Raw genomic sequence first — 19,206 nt, forward strand, 5'->3', positions numbered from 1 at the left:
GCCGGGCTGGGGTTGTGGCTCAGTGGTAGAGCGCTTGCCTAGCATGTGTGAGGCACTGGGTTTGACTCTCAGCAAGTACCGCATATAAAAAAAGGAATAAAATAAAGGTCCATCAACATCTAAAAAAATTATTTTAAATATTAAAAAAAAAAAGAACTAAAGAAGCAGGGTTCCCAAATTTTACAGGACATCAAAGAGAATCTGTGTTCTCAGCTGAGCCACAAAAAATTAGCCTTAGTTCAAACACTAACTACCAGAAGTTTGACCTGCTGGAACGCAAGCCAGAAGCCTCAGAAAATTGAATTTGCCATGTTCTATTTCATTGCTTTTATACCTCGTATGAGCTTATCAGGGAATGCTGCAGCTAGATCTATAGGAAACAAATGTTTCATGACAATTTTCATTACTACTTTCCAAAACATTCGCTCCTCTTTCCATAGTCTCTCTTTATTCTATGAGATACTTTGCCATCCAAGTATGATCCTTGATTTAGGAATCTCCTCTTTTAACTGAGAAGTTTAATAGTGCAAATTATTTAGAAGTGAATTCTCTCTCTTTCTCTCTAAATCTTTTGTTTGCTGCCATTTTCCCAAGATCCAACCATTAGATTTCTGGGCGATTCATATACTCTCAATGTAACACTATGAGTGTAATAGAGTAGGTTTTGGAAGAATAGAAGAATTATCGAAATGTCTTAAGCTATTTGCAGACCTGTCTTTTATTTATAATGATCTTATTCTCATTGATAATATTTGTTTGTGAATAATTTTTAGGGTGACTAACTGTTCCACTTTGCTCAGGAAAATCTTAGTTAATGCCTGTGGACCTAGAATAACAGTTAATGGCATTCACTTTCTTTCTCAGAAGAGTCCTGGTTTGCATGCTAAATCATATGGTCCCTCTGTTAATCATATGAGACAATATTTTGCTACCACAATAGCAGTAGAGTCATATAACAACTGTATATCAAACTGTATAACTATATTAAATAATGACAGTTTTCCATTAAGATTTTAAGAATGCCTATCATTCACCCTTGAAATTTCCCTTCTAGGATTCTATTCTACAGAAATTATCTTATGATCGGAAGACACACAAACAATAAGAATCAGGGAAAACTGGAAGAGATCTAAATGTTTATCAATAGGAGATTAGTTAAATATGGTGAAATCCTATTATCAAAGAAGGTAGTAGATGTATATGTGTTGGTGATGTGTGAAATGTTCAAGACATATTTTAAAATTACAGCCGCGAGTTGTGAAAGCAGGCCTTTATGGCAGTGCTTGCAGTGGCTGGCTCCACGAAGCCTTGAGCTCTTTCCACAGCCTCCACCAGCTCCCACCCCACAGCTCATGCCAAATCACCATTAACCTAAAAACCTCATGATTATTATAAAACGGAGCTTCTCCTCTAGCCTTCTCATCTCGCCAGATTGCCTCCTGTAAGCCTCTCTGATCCAGAAATTCTGGAGATGACATGAGCTACAATATATCCGGTTGTATAATATGAATATTGGAAGAAGATCCACAAAGCTGTTGACTGTGATTACTTCTGAGGAGTGTTATTGCCTTCTGTACTTTTACTTTGATTCATAAGCCTATATATCACTGACAATTTTATTTAATCCATAAGCATATATCACAATTCAAAAAATTGGTTGTAAAGAAATATACATATAGTCAGTTTGCTATATACAAATATATATGCCTATATGCTAGAAAGGGTATATATATAATATTATATAGGGTATATATGTTTATTTTATATATATATATATATATATATATATATATATATGATTCATCTAGGGCATCAGGAACACTTCATTTAGAGAGAAAGACTAGAGAGCCAGATCTCTGGCATTTTTCTGATAAATAAGCTTTGGAGTGGATGTGGCATGCTCTATCGTTATCTCCCAATTATCAGGCTAATTGAGGAAAGGGATAGCTTGAGGACATAAAGTGGAAATGTAGCTTTACATTTCCAACTTTCTCATAGTCATTTTAACCAAATCAGTTAACCAGATACATTAATTGTTTCCTCTGAATCTCTTTGGAAGTAGATAATAAAGCATAAATCAACCACTTAAAAAGGATTGGCTTCCACCCCTGCCCCCCTTTCATTTCTCTGATCTGGCTCCTAGAACAAGCATAAATCCAAAAAGGCTAACAGCAGAGGAATGAAGATTTGAAGAAGCTCAACTGTGTGAAATTAACAGGTCAGATTGCACCATTTCTACTTTGAAGGGCTACAAAATGTCATTTCCACTTAATTCTGATTTTAGCATTGAATGAAAAACAAAAGAAAAATATGCTGATAAAACATTAAAAAATCCAGAGTTGGAACTCTCCTTAGTAGCTGTGGTCTCTTTCGCCCCCTTCCTCTCTAACCGCTTGCCCACTGTGGGGTGCCCTGCCCCTCCCTGCCCCGCAGTTTCTCTCCTCTCCACCCACCCTATTCCTACCTGCACCTCAGTCCCAGCAGGGCCTTAGCCCTTTCCCACTTCTGTTCTCCTATACCGTCTTACAGGACTCAATTAATTTTATTAGCTAATTTCATCATTTACACCAATCCCCATTGTATCCTAACTACATGATCACTTCCTTCAGAACAGGGCTGAGCCATATTCAGTGCCTGTCCCAATAGTTAGCACATAGAAAGTACTAATAGACATTGGTTTACTGAATGAAACCTGGAGACAAACATATATTTCCATATCCCACAGGTGTATGTACAATTCCACCAATGTTTCATGGGAAAAAAGAAAAAGGCACTGAACACTCTCCAAACCATCCTCAAGTTCCCCCAGGATTCCCCTGGACAGGTGCAACCTTGTTTTGAATTGACTCACTGGCTAAAGGGCAGGAGCTGGTCTGCATTTCTTCCACTGTCGGGTGCTGGTTTGAAGTGCTTTTTGTAGCTGCTTCGCTTTGCAGTTTCCCTAACCTTTTTCCTGGTAAATTGGAGTAGATCTTTGGTATTAATGAAGGAGACTGTATGTATTCTGTGTGCACCTATTGTTATTTGTTGGCTTAGCTGCGGACAACATTCTGGATAAGTTGGCTTAGGAGACGCAGTGACTCATGTCATTTTTCTCTGTAACCAGGGTGACCTGGAGCATTTCGGGCCAGGAGGAAATTGGTTTCTCGCACTCTGGCTCTGTATCTCCAACTGCAGATGAGTCTGGGCACCATCTCGGCATCCATCAACATGACTGAATTAGTTGCTGCTCTATCTGATATTAATAGCGATGGCGCCTAGCTACAGGAAATCTTCCCTGCTTGGCTAAAAGAGGTTGTGACCTACTTGCACTTGGATTTAATGGGAGCGTGAAAATCTGCATTTGACTATAGTTTTAACATCGCCAATTAGAGACACAGTAACGTGAACTGGGCAACCTCTTTTAAAACCCAGTGGGTGTAAAGCTATTAGCTATTCAAATGTTGTGAATGAGTTTAATATGTATTGGTCCCATTTCAAACATCTAACTGAGATCTACCTAGGAAGTTGCCACTGGTGTGGAAGGCGGGAAGATGGAAGAATATAGGAAGTGCCAGAGGGTGGGGGGAAGGGAAAGAGAGAGAGGAAGAGAGAAAGGAGGGAGATAGAGGGAGAGGGAAGGGTGGGGTGAGGGGGGAAGGGAGGGAGGGGGAGAGAGCGAGAGAGAAGAGATTTGGAAACCCAGAAATTGGTTGCTAAAACCCACACACCCCACCCTGCAGAGCAGAGTGGAGTATGCGGGGAGATTGTCCTGAGCACTTGGAGGATGGGGTGAGTAGGAGAGAAGCGTTTAGAAAAGAATTCTGAAAGACAGAATCAGAAGGGCCCCAACTGTGCATAAAGTGGTCCCTCATTTGTACTGTGATCTCCTGGTTTAGTAAGATGAAGAACAGCAGGGTGATCTAGGGTGAAACCTGCAGGAAACACTAGCACTGATAATATGGGAGAGATGGATACAATTGTGAGGACCTAGTGGTTTCCAGTAGAGCATCGTGCTTTTCTTTTCCTTTCTTTCTTTTCTTCATTTTCAGAAGTAAAGCAGAAAAAAGCACCATGGAAAACATTTTTAAAAAGCACCAAGTACCAAACAAACCAACAAGAGCAGGAATAATTCCACCCCCACCCAGAGACATTGCTGTCTACCATTCGGGGCACACATGCTTCTGGTCTTCTGTCTTTGTGCATGCTCACACACGTGCAGACGTTTTTTAGAACGTAAGCCATGCCTTCCGCACACACTGTCCTACAGCCCAGGCACAGAGTGACACGTGCTGGTAAGCTGTGAGCGATTGTTCTCTTTCTGCCATTCTGCACACTCTGTCCTTCCCACCCCACCTAACTCCCCGACTACAGGGGTTGAGCCCATGCAGACCGATTGTCGCGGACCGACCCAGGGACCTCTTGTGTATTGGCAGGCTAAAGGGCTTCGCTGAAAATAATGACCCGGCTCTGCTCCGCACATTACTTTGCATATATTTCCTAAGAAGCTTTTAAGTAAGCACATAAGATAAAACGAAATAGATTGATTAATGTAATCTACAGCCTAACATTCAGGGAGTCCCATTTGTGAAACTAAGCCATGTAATCACAGCCTGGGGTAAGAAAGCCGACTCCAGGCCCAGAGAAAAAGGCTGAGATATGCGGACCCGAGACACGTCTCCAGTGTACCAAAGGTTCCGCCCTACACCTTTCTCTCCCTCTTTTATGCTTCGTGGTTTTAATGCTGGCCAGAGAGCGGAAAGTGTAGAGACTGACTATTTCTCGGTTGGGCCCTTTCTCTTCTTCCCGCCCATTGCCTGCCCTGCCCTCACCTCTCACTAGGTTACTGCAAAATCCCCAGACCTTGTCTTCCCGTCTCCTTTCTTCCTCCCTCCTACTTCCTCTTTATCATTTGTAGTTAAATGAGCTTTTTAACATGAATGTATCTTCTGTTCCTATTGCCTATCACTATGTTACAAGCCACCCCAGAACTTAGTGGCCTGATAACACCACCATTTTATCGTGCTCACGGATTCTGGGGGTCGGGAATTCAGACAGGGCATAGCAGGTCGCTTTTTCTCAGTTCATCAGGGCTCAGGCAACTCTGAGTGGCTGAAGACTAGAACAGCTGGAATTGGCAGGTGTACCCTTCACAGGCTTGCTTCCTGGTCTGCCCCGGTGAAGAACTGACTCAGCCAGGACTCCCACCATCATGGTCTCGGGGCAGTCACACTTCTTGCCTGGTGGCCCAGTGCTTCAAGTGCTCATGTCCCCGGGAGCACAGTGAAAGCCTCATGGTCTCTTATGACTCTGTCTCACAAGCCACAAGCTTCGTTTCTGCTGTATTCCATTGGTCAAAGCAGTCACAGCCTACTCCATTCCAGAGAAGGGAACATGAAGGGGAAAATGTTCAAAATTTTGTAGTTCCGTTTTAGAATGGCCTGTCTTTTTACCTAGCAAGAGCTTCGAGATCTGTGTAACCATGAAGGATGATTTCGAAGGATACACACCAAACCACTCAGGTCGAGAGGAGGGAAAGAGACCTTACTGTTTAACCTCTACACTCTAAAGAAGGAAAGAAAAGAAATACTGGTAGGATTATGGGTGACTTTTTTATTTTGCAAAGAAAATTTCAACTTCTATTTTCTAAAGTCTTTTTTAAAAATAGTTAGATGGACATAAGACCTCTATTTTGTTCACTTAGTTTTTATGTGATGCTGAGGATTGAACCCAGTGCCTCACACATGCTAGGCACTGCTCTACCACTGAGCCACAACCTCGGCTCCCTCTAAAGTCTTTAAAGACTAAGAGTATTATGGTAAGTCCCAAGTTGGAACATTCTAAAAAGATGTGCTAGACCATTTAGCTATAAGCAAGGGGTGCAAAGAGATTGTGACATGGGAGTATTAATATAAACCCACTACCTCCCTTCAACCCATGGAAGACAGCCATAAACATCCCTTGGGAAATTTAAGAAACCAAAGTCAGGCCTTATTTATAGGGAGTGGCCCTGGTGCTATTTTACAACATACCCCACCCCCATCCTGCCATGAGAATTACCCCCTCATCTTAAATCAAATGAGGTGACTCCACAAAGTCATTTGGAGGTCCTGACCTGTGTCTCCTGGAGCTAGGGGAACAGAGCACTAGTGACTAATGGTCACCAGAGGAGCCTATGGATGAGAGGCTGGAATAGGATAAAGAGGATTTGTTGGCAGACAGCACCCCTTTTACTGATGGGTGGTCCATAGAAGGAGGAGATCCTCTCACAGGCAAGGTTAAAGGAGACACCACCCAAGATGACCACCAGCAGGGAAAAGTGACCTGGCAGAAGGGCAGGATAGCCAGGGCCCCTGGTAGAAGAAGCTGCAAGGTGTAAATGTCACACCGTACAACAACTGTTCCGTCACGTGGTCTGGGCTATCTGCCCCGAATCCTTCCCCAAGGGCCTGACTAAGGAAAGAGCAGCTAGCCAGTAAACAGGAAGAGAGGAAAAGCAGACCGTGTCCCTCTTCTTTACTACAAGCTTCCAAGACTGAAGCAAGTCTAGTCAGAGGGCAAAGAGAAGTTTTAAAATTAAAGATGTAACACTAGACTTGACACAACTTTGACCATCCTCAAACAAGAGCATGCTTATGACCAAATGAACCCAGAGAAGCTGAGGATTTCACTTCAGAATGGGTTTTCTGGAGCGGCAAGAGAAAAAATAAAAAATTCTCCTTCTCCCCAGAGTTACAACGTGTCCAATACATTCAATAAACCTGTTATACTTTCTTGTACTTTTCTGATATTGCAAATATTATTTGGAATATATATTGTTTGTTATTATTTAAATGCTCATCTCATTCTATCACTTCTGTGCTTAAAACTCTTTGATGCCTTTGCACTGACATCAAAACTAAAACTTTGCACATTATCAGAGCTAACCTGAAAACATGGCTTGCTTGACTCGTTGTGACCTAGCCAACACCTGTCCCTCCAGCCTCCTCTCCCAACCTCGTCTCTGCTACATACATCCTGCAGTCCAGTCACACGGTCATCAAGGTTCCAAATGCATCAGTTTCCTGTCTCTCCACTCAGGTGGTTCTGTGGCTTGGGCTACCTGGGGATCCCTCACCCTCATGCCTGTCTGAAGGACCAACTCTGTTCCGTATAGCCTCAGGCTGAGGCACCACCTCTGCAGGCCAAGCCTCAGTCAGGGGGTTCCTTTAGGTCAGAGATTGGGCTTCCTAGTTGGTTCCTCCAGTGCCTGTAACCAGGTAACAACTAGACACAGTTTCCAACCCGATGAACAAACCGACACCCAAAGGTTGGTTGGTGCTTTGTCACTGGTTAGTAAGCCAGGTAAGTCAGGCCAGGCCCAGAATCACTGTTTTTTCTCTTCTGACTGAAGATGACCAAAGCAGTTAAGTTCTTCCCACCTCAATTTAAGGCAGAGAATAGATTTCAGAAGAAAAAGACTCCCCAGTATTGCTGGAAGGCATCCTCTGTCCAGCTCCAGGCCTGTCCACTGACCTGCCCAAAGATTACTCATTTTTGCTTGAACTAGACCTTGAAATCTGAAAGGCTCTGTCCTTGGTGCATATTATTTGCTCTGTTCTAATTTGGTAAAACTGCTCTTTAAATTTCCAACTTTTCACTCTTTCACCCAAAGCCTGCTCTCTCCTTAGAGAATTTGATCACAGACATGGGGTGCTGAGGACCCCATGGAATCTCATACAGTTTTGGTAACTGATAATTTTGCTTAGAACTTCATGCCATACCTGTATTACCCTCTCTCTCTCTCTCTCTCTCTCTCTCTCTCTCTCTCTCTCTCTCTCTCTCTCCCTCTCCCTCTCTCTGGTTCTCTGTATTTTAATCTAATAAAACACATTAGTGTTTCTTTGTTTTGCTTCATTCATTTTGTTTGGCAGCAAGCCCTTATTTTCTTATTAAATAGAAGACTGTTACTTAGTCAGAATCCACTGCTGATATTGTAAACTTTAATTCTAACTCGACATAGATCTGCTTCTTGGTAGCCGGTTCATTTGAATAGGTAGTCATGGAATTCTCAGATTCTCAGACGAGGAGGGTTGCAATACTTCATATTTGTGAACTGTTTAAAGATTGACGAGTATTCTAGACCTTAAAAACACATTATATCATCAGAATTTCATGAAAACTTATAAGGAAAGTGTCATTATCATTTTAAAGATTTTTATAGATGAAGAAAGCAAGAACCAGTAAGGCTCACATAGTTTGTCTGAAATTACAGAGTTCATTAGTGCCAGGACCAGGACTTGCTGATTCTGCTAATGCCATTGCTTTCTCTATCTTGGTTAGTACATGTCAATATGATAAGGTCATTAATAACTGACTGTATAGTTGCTTGTGGTTAAAAGTTCAGAGCAAAATCAACAGTGACCATATCTCCAGGATAAATGTTTCACAACCTTTCCACGAGGTAGGTAGGTCTATGTGAAGGGTCTAAGAAAGTAAAAATTATATCAAAATTGAGTTCAATCTCAGAAGCTCTGGAGGCTGAGGCAGAAGAGTCACAAGTTCAAAGTCAGTCTCAGCAACTTAGTGAGGTCCTAAATAACTCAGTGAAACCCTATCTCTAAATAAAATATGAAAAAGGACTGGGGATGTGGCTCAGTGGTTAAGTGCCTCTGGATTCAATCCCTTGTACCAAAAGAAAAAGAAAAAGAAAAAAAAAAAAAAAGAATTCATTCACACCTGTAAGCCCAGCAGCTATGAAGGTTGAGGTTTGGAGGATTGCAAGTTCAAGGGTAACCTGCAAAGTTTAGTGTGACCCTGTCTCAAAAATTAAGTAAATAAATAAGGGTTGGAATGTAGCTCATTGGTAGAGAATCCCTAGATTCAATCCCCAGGTCTGAAAAAAAATAAATAAAATTAGGATTTACTTAATGTGTTTTTCTTGAATCCTGCAGAGTGATTCAGATCATTTGGTGATGAATTTAAAAGTACGCCCTTATCTTTAATGAATAATCACATTCCCTTTCTTTCCCTTGGCAGCAGAACTCGGCCAATGACTTATTGGAAAGAGAGTTCTACCTCTATAGAGGACTACTTCTAGCCTATCCCCTGGGATAAATTTGCAAGACAAAGTTAGGGAAGATTTTCATCTTGGAAAATTCAACATTAATTCATTTACTCTAGTTATGCATTCTTGTTTTTATTTGAAGATCAAACACATTTACTCTGAATGAATGGAGCAACAAACACAGCTTTTCAAATAAAATAAGATTCAAGTCCTGTTTTGACAATTTCTTGCAATGACCTTGGGCAAGTTACTGAAGACCCCTGAGCTTTAGTTTCCTCATCCATCAAACTAGAACACTTAAAAGGGTTATGAAATTTTTGTATTGCCAGTATCTCCCCCGCCTCCCCCAGTTTCAAGCTGGGACTCTTTCTCCCCTATTCTCTATCCTGCTGGTCTGGTTGGAGCTTCATCACCTTAATTCAGGAATGCAGAACATGGTCCTTAAAGCTCCTGGCCATGAGGCCAGTTCAGAGCTGAGCATGTGACCCTGTCTAATTAGAGTGCATCTGAGCACTCAGGAGGAAAGAGAGTGCTGTCCCCAGTGCTGCTCTCTATTTCCTGCTGAAGTAGACACACTGGAAGACTGTCTGGCTGGAGCAGCTCCAGCCACCTGCCCCCACAGGGAACCTGAGAACAAAGCCAACACACAAAGGAAGGTGGAGCCCAGCCAGGAGATAGAGGGAGACAAGGTTTTGATGACATTGTTTAAGTCCAGTCCTGTCTGAAACCAGCCCTACACCTGGGCTTCCTAATTGTTTTAAGGCAAAACTCTTATTTCCGCTTAGAGAAGGCATCAACCTCTTCTCCACGTTCGGAAGACATTCTAGTCAAGAAGGTAGTGGCAGAAGGGGCATGGCCACCACGGGTTGCTTTCTCTTCTGGTGAAAAGCTGCCTTGCTCTCCTTACAGTTGATCCACAGAAGGATGAAAGTATCCAGGTGATACAGCTGCTGGGAGCTCCCCATTACCAGGTGGTTCTCCCTGATCTGCAGCAACAGCCCTGGGACTCCATCCAGTTTGGGGAGGGCAATTTCATCCAAGAGGAGGTTGGGTGCTTCCAGCCAAAGTTAAGGTAAGGCTTCTCAGGTCTTCCCTCGGCAGTCCGGGAGCCAGGTGCATACAGGTTCCCCAGCTCCTGGATCCTAGGGTGCCACTGAGAGCAGGTGTTCTGCTGCAAGGTGGAACCCAGGAAAGACATGTGCTGTTCTGGATTCAGCTACAAGCTGTATTTGTCCTCAAGGACCCCCTGGCAATGGCGACTACGAGCTCCTGCAAGAAATCACAGTTCTGCCATAAGCTCTGGCCTTTTGCATCCGGTTCAGCATGTGACTCTCCCAGATACATGGGGATGCAAAACCCAGCTTGGTCCTCCTCCAGCATTTGAAACTGCTGGTCCTGGATTGTGTCACTGGAGGAGGGATGGAGTGTCCCGACCCGCGGGTCATCAACGCGGAACGGCAAACCTAAGAGAGAAGGAATGAAGGGACAAGAGACGCAGGGAGAGACAGCAAGACAGGAATTCTGATCAAGCTGCAAATTTTTATTGTTCACACAGGGGTATTTATATGCTCAGGGAATGAGGGGTATGACGAGGTGCAGCCTGGTTGGCTGTGTTCTTCTATTGGGCTCCTGATAGGCTGCAAGTTCGCGCCGGCGGGAAGGTGAGGTTCGCAACGGTGGGAAGGTGAAGTCCCAGAAGAGAAGCAGGGACGGCACCATAGGCGCCATACTGTCAGAATTATCAGCCAGGAGGGGGGAGGGGCGCTGCTGCTTATTGTAAAGGTCAGAATGTTCTCAGAATGAGAACTTCTTGGTCCCTGACATTTCCCCCTTTCTTATATAAAATTATTGACCATTTTTCGATAGCCATATTTTAAGGGGGTGATAGAGGTTATGTGGCGAGACGGGGGCACGGCTTGCCTGAACAGGTATAGGGCTGGAGTGACAATCCCTCGGGAACTGCGCCTGTCTTAGGTTGTTCGTGGCAGAGCAACATCCTTACCCGTCATTGGATAATGAGGCTCTAGCCCTCATTTCCTGTCTTAGGTTGGTATGAGCTCTTACGAATCTTACCCGTCATTGGCTGTCCAGTTCAGCTCACAGGGGTGATGGTCTTTTAAGATCACCATCACGATCCATCATCTCCAGTCGATGGTAATGAACCTGAATAGGTTTCGCCTGTATAGCCTCAATTTGAGCTTTAAGAAAAGCCATGATCTTGTTGAATATCAAAGGACCTATAGATACAATAAGCAGCAAGCAAAGGAGGGGACCTTAGCAGGGTCCTCAAGTCCTGCATGGCTGTGGGAGAGCAGTGAACAGGCAGCCATTATCCAGAGAAGCAATGGTGTGCAGTCACAGGGTTTGTCATTCAGGGGATTTTTCGCATAGATTGTCGGCTGCATCTATAAGAGAGGAAGATTCATCCTCAGGGGGAAGGTTTCCGTCCCTGGGTTGTGGTAAATCATTGACCTGTTTGACCAGGCGTTCTGGTAACCATCTTGGGGCTGCTTGTTCTTGATCTAAAATACAAGCTGAACCTCGTCCCCAAATGAGGACGGGATCTGGGCCTTTCCATTTATTTGTTAAAGGATCGCGCCACATAACAGATGGGCGAGCAGAATTAGAAGAGGGATGCCAATGTCTGTCTGCGGTCGAATGTCCTTCATTGTCTAGGGTAAGAAAGTTAAGAGCAAATAATGCATGATTAAGGCGATCCCTGGGAGTGGTAAATGCAAGGGAAGAGGCCTTAAGGCGGGTAAGCCAGGTTTTTAAGGTGAGGTGTGCACGTTCCACAATGCCTTGACCTTGAGGGTTATATGGAATTCCAGTAGTATGAGAGATTTGAAGAGTGGCACAAAACTGTTTGAACTTGGTACTGGTATATGCAGGGCCATTATCTGTCTTAATATGTGCTGGCTTTCCCATTATGGAAAAGGCTGAGACAAGATGAGAAATGACATCCTTGGTAGCTTCTCCGCAATGCGGTGATGCAAAAATAAAGCCACTAAAGGTATCTATGGAAACATGTATGTACTTTGTTTTCCCAAATTCAGGAAAGTGAGTAACATCCATCTGCCAAATCTGATTGGGCAGTAATCCTCGAGGGTTAACACCCAGATGTTGAATAGGAAGGGAGACAACGCAAGCAGGACACGCTTTTACAATTTCCCTTGCTTGTTGCCTGGTAATTTTACAGAGTAACCGAAGGCTCTGAGAATTTAAGTGGTGAAGTTTGTGTAAATCTGTGGCCTCTTGGATGGATCCAATAAGAACTGGGAAAAGGGACCGAGTGGCTGCATCAGCCTGAGCATTACCCCGTGATAGGGGACCGGGAAGATCAGAATGTGCTCTAATGTGTCCTAAGAAAAATGGATGTTTTCTAGCCTGAATTAGTTGTTGAAGCTGGTTAAACAAAAAGGCTGCGTTGGAGGAAGCCTTAATGGCGGGTGAAATCTCCAATAGGGGCACAGAATGGGCAATGTAAGCACTGTCTGTATAAATATTAATAGGTTTATCAAAAAATGTCATAAAGACTTGTGTTATAGCAAACAATTCTACAAGCTGTGCTGATGGATAAGCAGTGTCAAAGGTGGTAGGCTGATTATCAACAACAAAGGCTGCACGGCCATTGCTGGAGCCATCTGTAAAAACAGTAAGGGCTTGTGGAATAGGAGCCTTCCGAGTAACCCGAGGAAAAATAAATGGATGTAACTGAGCAAAATGCAAAAGGGGGTCATTGGGAAGGTGGTTATCGATTATTCCCAAAAAGCCTGATAGAGCAATACCCCATTCATCCCTCGTCTGTAGCAAAAATTGGGTTTGATCCTTAGTATATGGAATCAGAATGTTATCAGGGTCTTTGCCAAAATGTTGTCGAGAAAGCAAGCGACCTTTAATAATGATAGAAGCTACCTGAGCAGGATAGACAGCAATAACTTTAGAGGATGTGGCGGGCAAATGAACCCAGAGCAAGGGGCAACCCTTATTTTTAAAATGTGGATCCCGCTGCCAGAATAGTCCCGTGGGTGTATGAGGGGTGTGTAATATAACCAAAACCAAAGGAAGGTTATAAGATATTTGTGTAACAAATTGTTGAGCGATGGCTTCTGTGACTTGAATTAATGCTTGCCGTGCCTCGGGAGTAAGCTCTCGAGGAGAAGAAGGGTCAGAATCTCCCCTTAAAATATCATTAAGAGGCAAAAGCACATAGGTGGGTAGTTTTAAATATGGTCTTAGCCATTGGATATCCCCTAGTAGTTTTTGGAAATCGTTAAGAGTGTGGAGATGGTCCACACGCAATTGTATATTAGGGATTTGAATTTGATTAGTTTGAAGTTTGAGGCCCAAGTAGGTGTAGGGGTCCTGTGTTTGAACCTTATCAGGGGCTATCTGAAGTCCCAAGGCAGTAAGGGCTTTATAGAGATCCAAATAACAATTGTTAAGATCATAGGTATTAGGTGCAGCAATTAACAAATCATCCATATAATGTAATATATAAACTTGTGGCCACTGCTCTCTCACAGGGTCTACTGCTTGAGCAACATATTTTTGGCAAAGACTAGGGCTGTTAGCCATACCCTGGGGAAGGACCTTCTATTGAAATCTTTGCATAGGGCCCTGAAAATTGATGCGGGGGAGGCTGAAAGCAAAATAGGGTCTGTCATCAGGATGTAAAGGAATAGTAAAAAAGCAAACTTTTAAGTCGATGACCATTTTATAATAGTCCCTAGGAATAGCTACCGGTGTAGGGATGCCTGGCTGTAATGCCCCCATCGGGCGCATAACCTTATTGATAGCGCGCAAATCCTGTAAAAGGCGCCATTTGCCTGATTTCTTCTTAATAACAAAAATAGGAGTATTCCAGGGTGAGGTTGAGGGTTCCACATGGCCGGCTGTCAACTGTTCCTGTACTAACATGGAGGCAGCCTCTAATTTTTCTTGGGTAAGGGGCCACTGATCCACCCACACAGGAGTTTGAGTTTCCCAAATAATTTTGTCTGCATGGGGTACAGGAGGGTCAGGGACCGACACTAAAAATCCACATACCCAAGTCCAAATTTGTCTGTTTTTTGTATGGGCTGTACAGGCTCAACCTGTCCTTGTCCTAGCCTCCCAAGGCCTGTACCAGGGATAAAGCCCATACGAAGCATTTGATGAGTGACTAAAGAGTCGGGACTAGCAAGAATAACTTTCATTTGGCTTAGAATGTCTCGTCCCCAAAGGTTGACAGGGAGATCAGGAACAACGAAGGGGGTAACGGTTCCTTTATTCCCTGTGTTATCTTTTGTGTCAGTCCAATTAAGCACCCTGGAGCTAACTAAGGAGTTTCTTGACTGCCCTATTCCTTTAAGGTCAGTTAGTGATGAGGTGAGGGGCCATTCTGGTGGCCAATATTTTTGAGAAATAACTGTGGCGTCCGCACCAGTATCTAGGATCCCTTGGAATTTCTTTCCTTCAATAAATAAGGTAAGAGTGGGTCTTTTGTGGGAGATAGGTTGGACCCAATACACATCAGAGGAACCTAAAGAGGCTGTGTTTCCTGGTGAATTTCCTGAATTGAGGGGAAGGAGTATTAATTGTGCAATTTTTGTTCCTGCAGGGATGGCAGCTACTCCGTTAACAGCTGTGGCCAGTATTTTAATTTCTCCAGTGTAATCATCATCAATGATGCCAGGGAAGACCTAAACACCTTGTAAGGTGGTAGGAGCTCTCCCAAGAATAAGAGCACACATATGAGGTGGAGGGGGGCCTACAACCCCAGTGGGTATTATTTGAGGTCCTTGCATAGAGTCTAATATTGTATCGGTGGAGGCACAGAGGTCCAATCCTGCGCTGCCTGGGGTAGCACGTTGGAGGGAGGTGATTGTGGAGAAGGACAGGGAGCCTGGATTGGGTTGGGAGTCTGAGAGGGAACAAACCTTATTGCCCCTGGGTTTGCTCTGGGGGTGGTCGGGGCCAGGGGCTGGCCCCGAGAGGAGTTTCCCGAGAAGTTAGAGGGAATAGGCTGTCCAAGGGCATTGGTCTTGGATCTACACTCCTTGGCCCAGTGGCGACCTTTACTACATTTAGGGCAAAGGGTGAGCGGAGGTGGTTTAGTCCTTGTTTGAGGAGATATGGGTCCTTGACCCAGTTTCCCTGTTGGGCAGTCTCGCGCAAAATGGCCAGGTTGTTTGCAAGTAAAGCAAGTACGTGGGCCAGGGTGGTGAAGGGCCTTGGTGAAGGCGGCACCAATGGCGAGACCCATGGCATGGGCTGTTCCTACCCCGGCACACAGCCTAATGAAGTCAGAAAGGTCCCCTTTATCTTTGTGGGGCCGAAGAACATCTTGACATATTGGGTTGGCATTTTCAAAGGCAAGATATTTTACAAAGGAGCTCTCGTTTTCACTTGGTCCAAGTAAGCGCTCCGCAGTTAGATTAAGTCGGGCAACAAAGTCACTGTAAGGCTCGTCAGGACCCTGACGAATTTTTGCTAGGGAGGTGGTGGCCGAGCCCTTTTGAGGGAGCCGTCTCCAAGCATGCAAACCAGCAGTTTGAACCTGTGCTAGGAGCCCAGTAGGAAAGCGTGCCTGTTTAGGGTTAATATCAAATGGCGCATTACCCACTAGTTTAACATAGGTCCAGGATTTAGAGGAAGCCTTGGTTGAATTTTTTTGGGCAGTTTCCCGACAGTATTCCCTAAAGTCTGCGTTGCACAACAGGAAGTCACCCGCACTGAGGGTGGCTCGGGCCAAAAATTTCCAATCATTAGGGGTGAGCCACTGTGTACTATGGTTCTCTAGCAAGGCCAGTGTATAAGGTGCAGTGGGGCCATACTGTGTACAAGCCTTTTTAAGTCTTTCAAGAAAGCGGAGGCTCAGCCTTTTATAAGAACCAAGGGCTCCACTCTGTCCAGAGGTGGGCTCCTCCTCATCCCCTGATTCCTGGTCCTCCTCTTGTTCCCTCTCTGGTTCTACCTCTTGTTCCTCCCCTGATTCCTCTTCCTGACTTCCTTTTAAATTCTCTGCTTCAGTTTGTGCGGGCTGATCTGCTTGACTGCGAGTGACTGGAAAGGCAAGAACAGGCTGACCACGTGGCTTCACCTTACGAGTATTGAGGGGTCTTGGGCCAGTTTGTGTTAACTCCGTGCCCAAGGCCAGTGAGCGAAGCTCGGCATGAAGGGCTTTTAGTTCTTTTAAAAGTTGGATTTGTTCCCGCCTATGTTGGAGAGACTCGCGTAAAGGGGTTAGATTAGGCAAGGGAAGTGGGGAAAAAATGTCTGGGGGGGCAGTAGGTCCCTGAGGGGCCGGAGCACGAAAGGCAGGGGATATATAAGAGGGAGGTGGATTTTTAAGAGGTGGCAGGTCTGGAGAATGGTGTTGAGCCGCTGCCTCCTCCAGGGTAGCCTCCTCCTCTGGGGTCACGTCATCATAGGGATTTAAAACCGGATAAATCTTAGGGGGACTTTTAGGGGACTTTTTTGGTAAGGTGGGGTCTGGGAGGTTCCCGGGGTCTGGGAGGGTCCCAGGGTCCTGAGAAGGCTGAGTAGGGGGCATTTGAATACTAACCGAAGGGCATGCCGATGGGGGGCGAGAGGTGGATTGCATTGCCTGCTCCCCAATCTTTACAAGTTTTAAAGTACCACTGTCAAAGGGTGAACTTTTAAGAATCTCATTAATTAAATTCCAATAAGAAAAGGCAGTGACAGGCACCTTTTGAGGACCAAAAGTCTCATAATAATCTTTGAGGCAGTCTCCTACTCTGAGCCACCTTTTACCATCAATTGACCCCTCGAGGGGAAACCAAGGACACAAATCCTCTATGTATGAAAAGAATGATCTTAAATCCTTTTTCTTAACACGCGCTCCCCGAGTCTTGAGGGCCTCCTCGAGACCCGTCAGAAACAAATCATGTGACGAAACTGCTTGTCCCATGGTGCGTCACTCACCTTGCGCTGGCCTCACTCTCCTCCTGGATCTGACTCCCGGTCGCGTCCACCGAGGCGATCTCGAATCCCGCTTGGCCAAGTCTTCCCCAGAGGGCAGCGTTCGCTTCTCAAACAAAGGCTGGAGCCAACCACGTTGGGCGCCAACTGTCCCGACCCGCGGGACATCAACGCGGAACGGCAAACCTAAGAGAGAAGGAATGAAGGGACAAGAGACGCAGGGAGAGACAGCAAGACAGGAATTCTGATCAAGCTGCAAATTTTTATTGTTCACACAGGGGTATTTATATGCTCAGGGAATGAGGGGTATGACGAGGTGCAGCCTGGTTGGCTGTGTTCTTCTATTGGGCTCCTGATAGGCTGCAAGTTCGCGCCGGCGGGAAGGTGAGGTTCGCAACGGTGGGAAGGTGAAGTCCCAGAAGAGAAGCAGGGACGGCACCATAGGCGCCATACTGTCAGAATTATCAGCCAGGAGGGGGGAGGGGCGCTGCTGCTTATTGTAAAGGTCAGAATGTTCTCAGAATGAGAACTTCTTGGTCCCTGACAATGGAGGGAGAGTGACAGATGTTGATAAAGAAGCTTCCTTTCCGAAGAGTTGGTCTTTATGCCGAAACCAGGCTGAGGCTGGATCTGTGTGGATTCTGACCTGGTGGTGCAGGCTTGCCGGAGCTCCTTGGAAACCTATACCAGGAGTTCCTTGAACCATGCCATCTCGTCATGCATTGGCTCTGCCTTACTTAGCTTGGATGCCAGCAACTCTGAGGCCACCATGGTCCTCAACCAATCAAAAATAACTCCTGAGACAGATGTCCAAATGCCATACTTCCACTGTTATCTAACCACCACTGTTGACCAGGTTACAGTGCCGTCAAAGTTTGCTACACATTAGATCTAAATCCCTAGTAAATGTGTTATGAACAAAATTCTGCACTTTCTATCTCCAAGACAAAATGGGGCAGGAAGACACATCAATACAACTACCTTTCCACACCCAGAGTCCTTGTTATGGCAGGACACCCTCATATCCAGTCTCCCCTGCTCCCTCACTTGAGTTCACCTGATTCGAACTACATTTCCCAGCACCACTGAACTTCCCAATTTATTGTGAGCAAATAAATGCCCTTTGCATTTACACCATTTTGATTCAGATCAATCGAGAAATTCCTTACCAACCTGAATGTGAGAATTAAAAGAAAATAATGTCTTGTAAAGTGCTAGCAAAATACCTGGCAGATAGTAAGCACTTAATAAAGTTTAACTTGGTTATGCTTATGGCAGAGTTTAGTTCAGAAAAGAGGGGACTTTGCTTATTTGGAATATTGAGAAACCTTTTCCAGGGATGGTAGAGAGTCAGTCTTATTGGTAGACTGAATTCCATGAAGTATAATATCATAAAATCCAACAAGGTTTTTCTATGATCCCGCCCCTCAAATACCCTTCTCTTCTTGGCACTGATAGTTCTAGATGTCAAACACAGTCATTGAAAACTTTAAGACCTTTAAGGAGAAGTTTCTTATTCAGCCATAGTACCTTTCTGAATAGGCTCATATTTCATTCCTGAAGGCAGATTAAGAGCAGTTTATAGAGATAGCAGAGTCTACTGGGTGTCCTGAGAGTCAAAGTGGGACACTGTCATACCCAGAAGAGATCACAGGACTGAAAATCCCATAATCTTCTTGCAAAATTTTGCTCTGGCTGTCCTTGCTAGGCACCCTCAAGAAGTTCCAATCTGAGTTTTAAAGGGTGTGTAATATTTTTAGATTGAAAGAAGAATACTTTGTTAAAATGACCTGGCAAACCTCTGTTAAACAAGCAGTCTGTAACCCAGCCCCTTTTCTACCCAGGCAGCTCCCAGACCCTGCCCATAGCTGTCAAAGTTCCAAGGGAACCAAGGACCACAGGAGCGGTAGCGGTCCAATGGGAGGAGCAAGGAAAGGCCACAGTGACAAAAGAATCAAACCCTTTCTTTTGGCAGACCTGTGTGAGGCGGTACCCGTATGTCGGTCACCTGTGATTCTTGGCCTATAAAGGAGATGGCTGGAGACAAAGAATGGAGAAGCTGCCCGGATTGAATGAAGAGTAAATATTTTAAAGTTCTGTCAGAACAAGGACACACATGCCCCTGGGTAAGGACCTGAGTCATATTTCAAAGAAATTAGGCGGAGCTTCCTGGAAGCCACTGTGTAAACAGCTGCAGACATCCAGTTTAACCTTAGAGATTTTGATGTCTTCTTTCTTTCCTCTCCCCTTTTCTT

At 44.7% G+C, this 19,206-nt stretch overlaps 1 pseudogene; it reads right to left on the reverse strand.

Annotated features, from left to right (window-relative positions):
• Positions 1–9,852: 9,852 nt before the first annotated feature.
• LOC124961091 (PIH1 domain-containing protein 1-like) lies at positions 9,853–17,722 on the reverse strand (annotated as a pseudogene).
• Positions 17,723–19,206: the final 1,484 nt, after the last annotated feature.

The sequence above is a fragment of the Sciurus carolinensis genome, chromosome 12 (assembly GCF_902686445.1).
Source record: "Sciurus carolinensis chromosome 12, mSciCar1.2, whole genome shotgun sequence".
In the NCBI taxonomy this organism is placed as follows: Eukaryota; Metazoa; Chordata; class Mammalia; order Rodentia; family Sciuridae; genus Sciurus; species Sciurus carolinensis.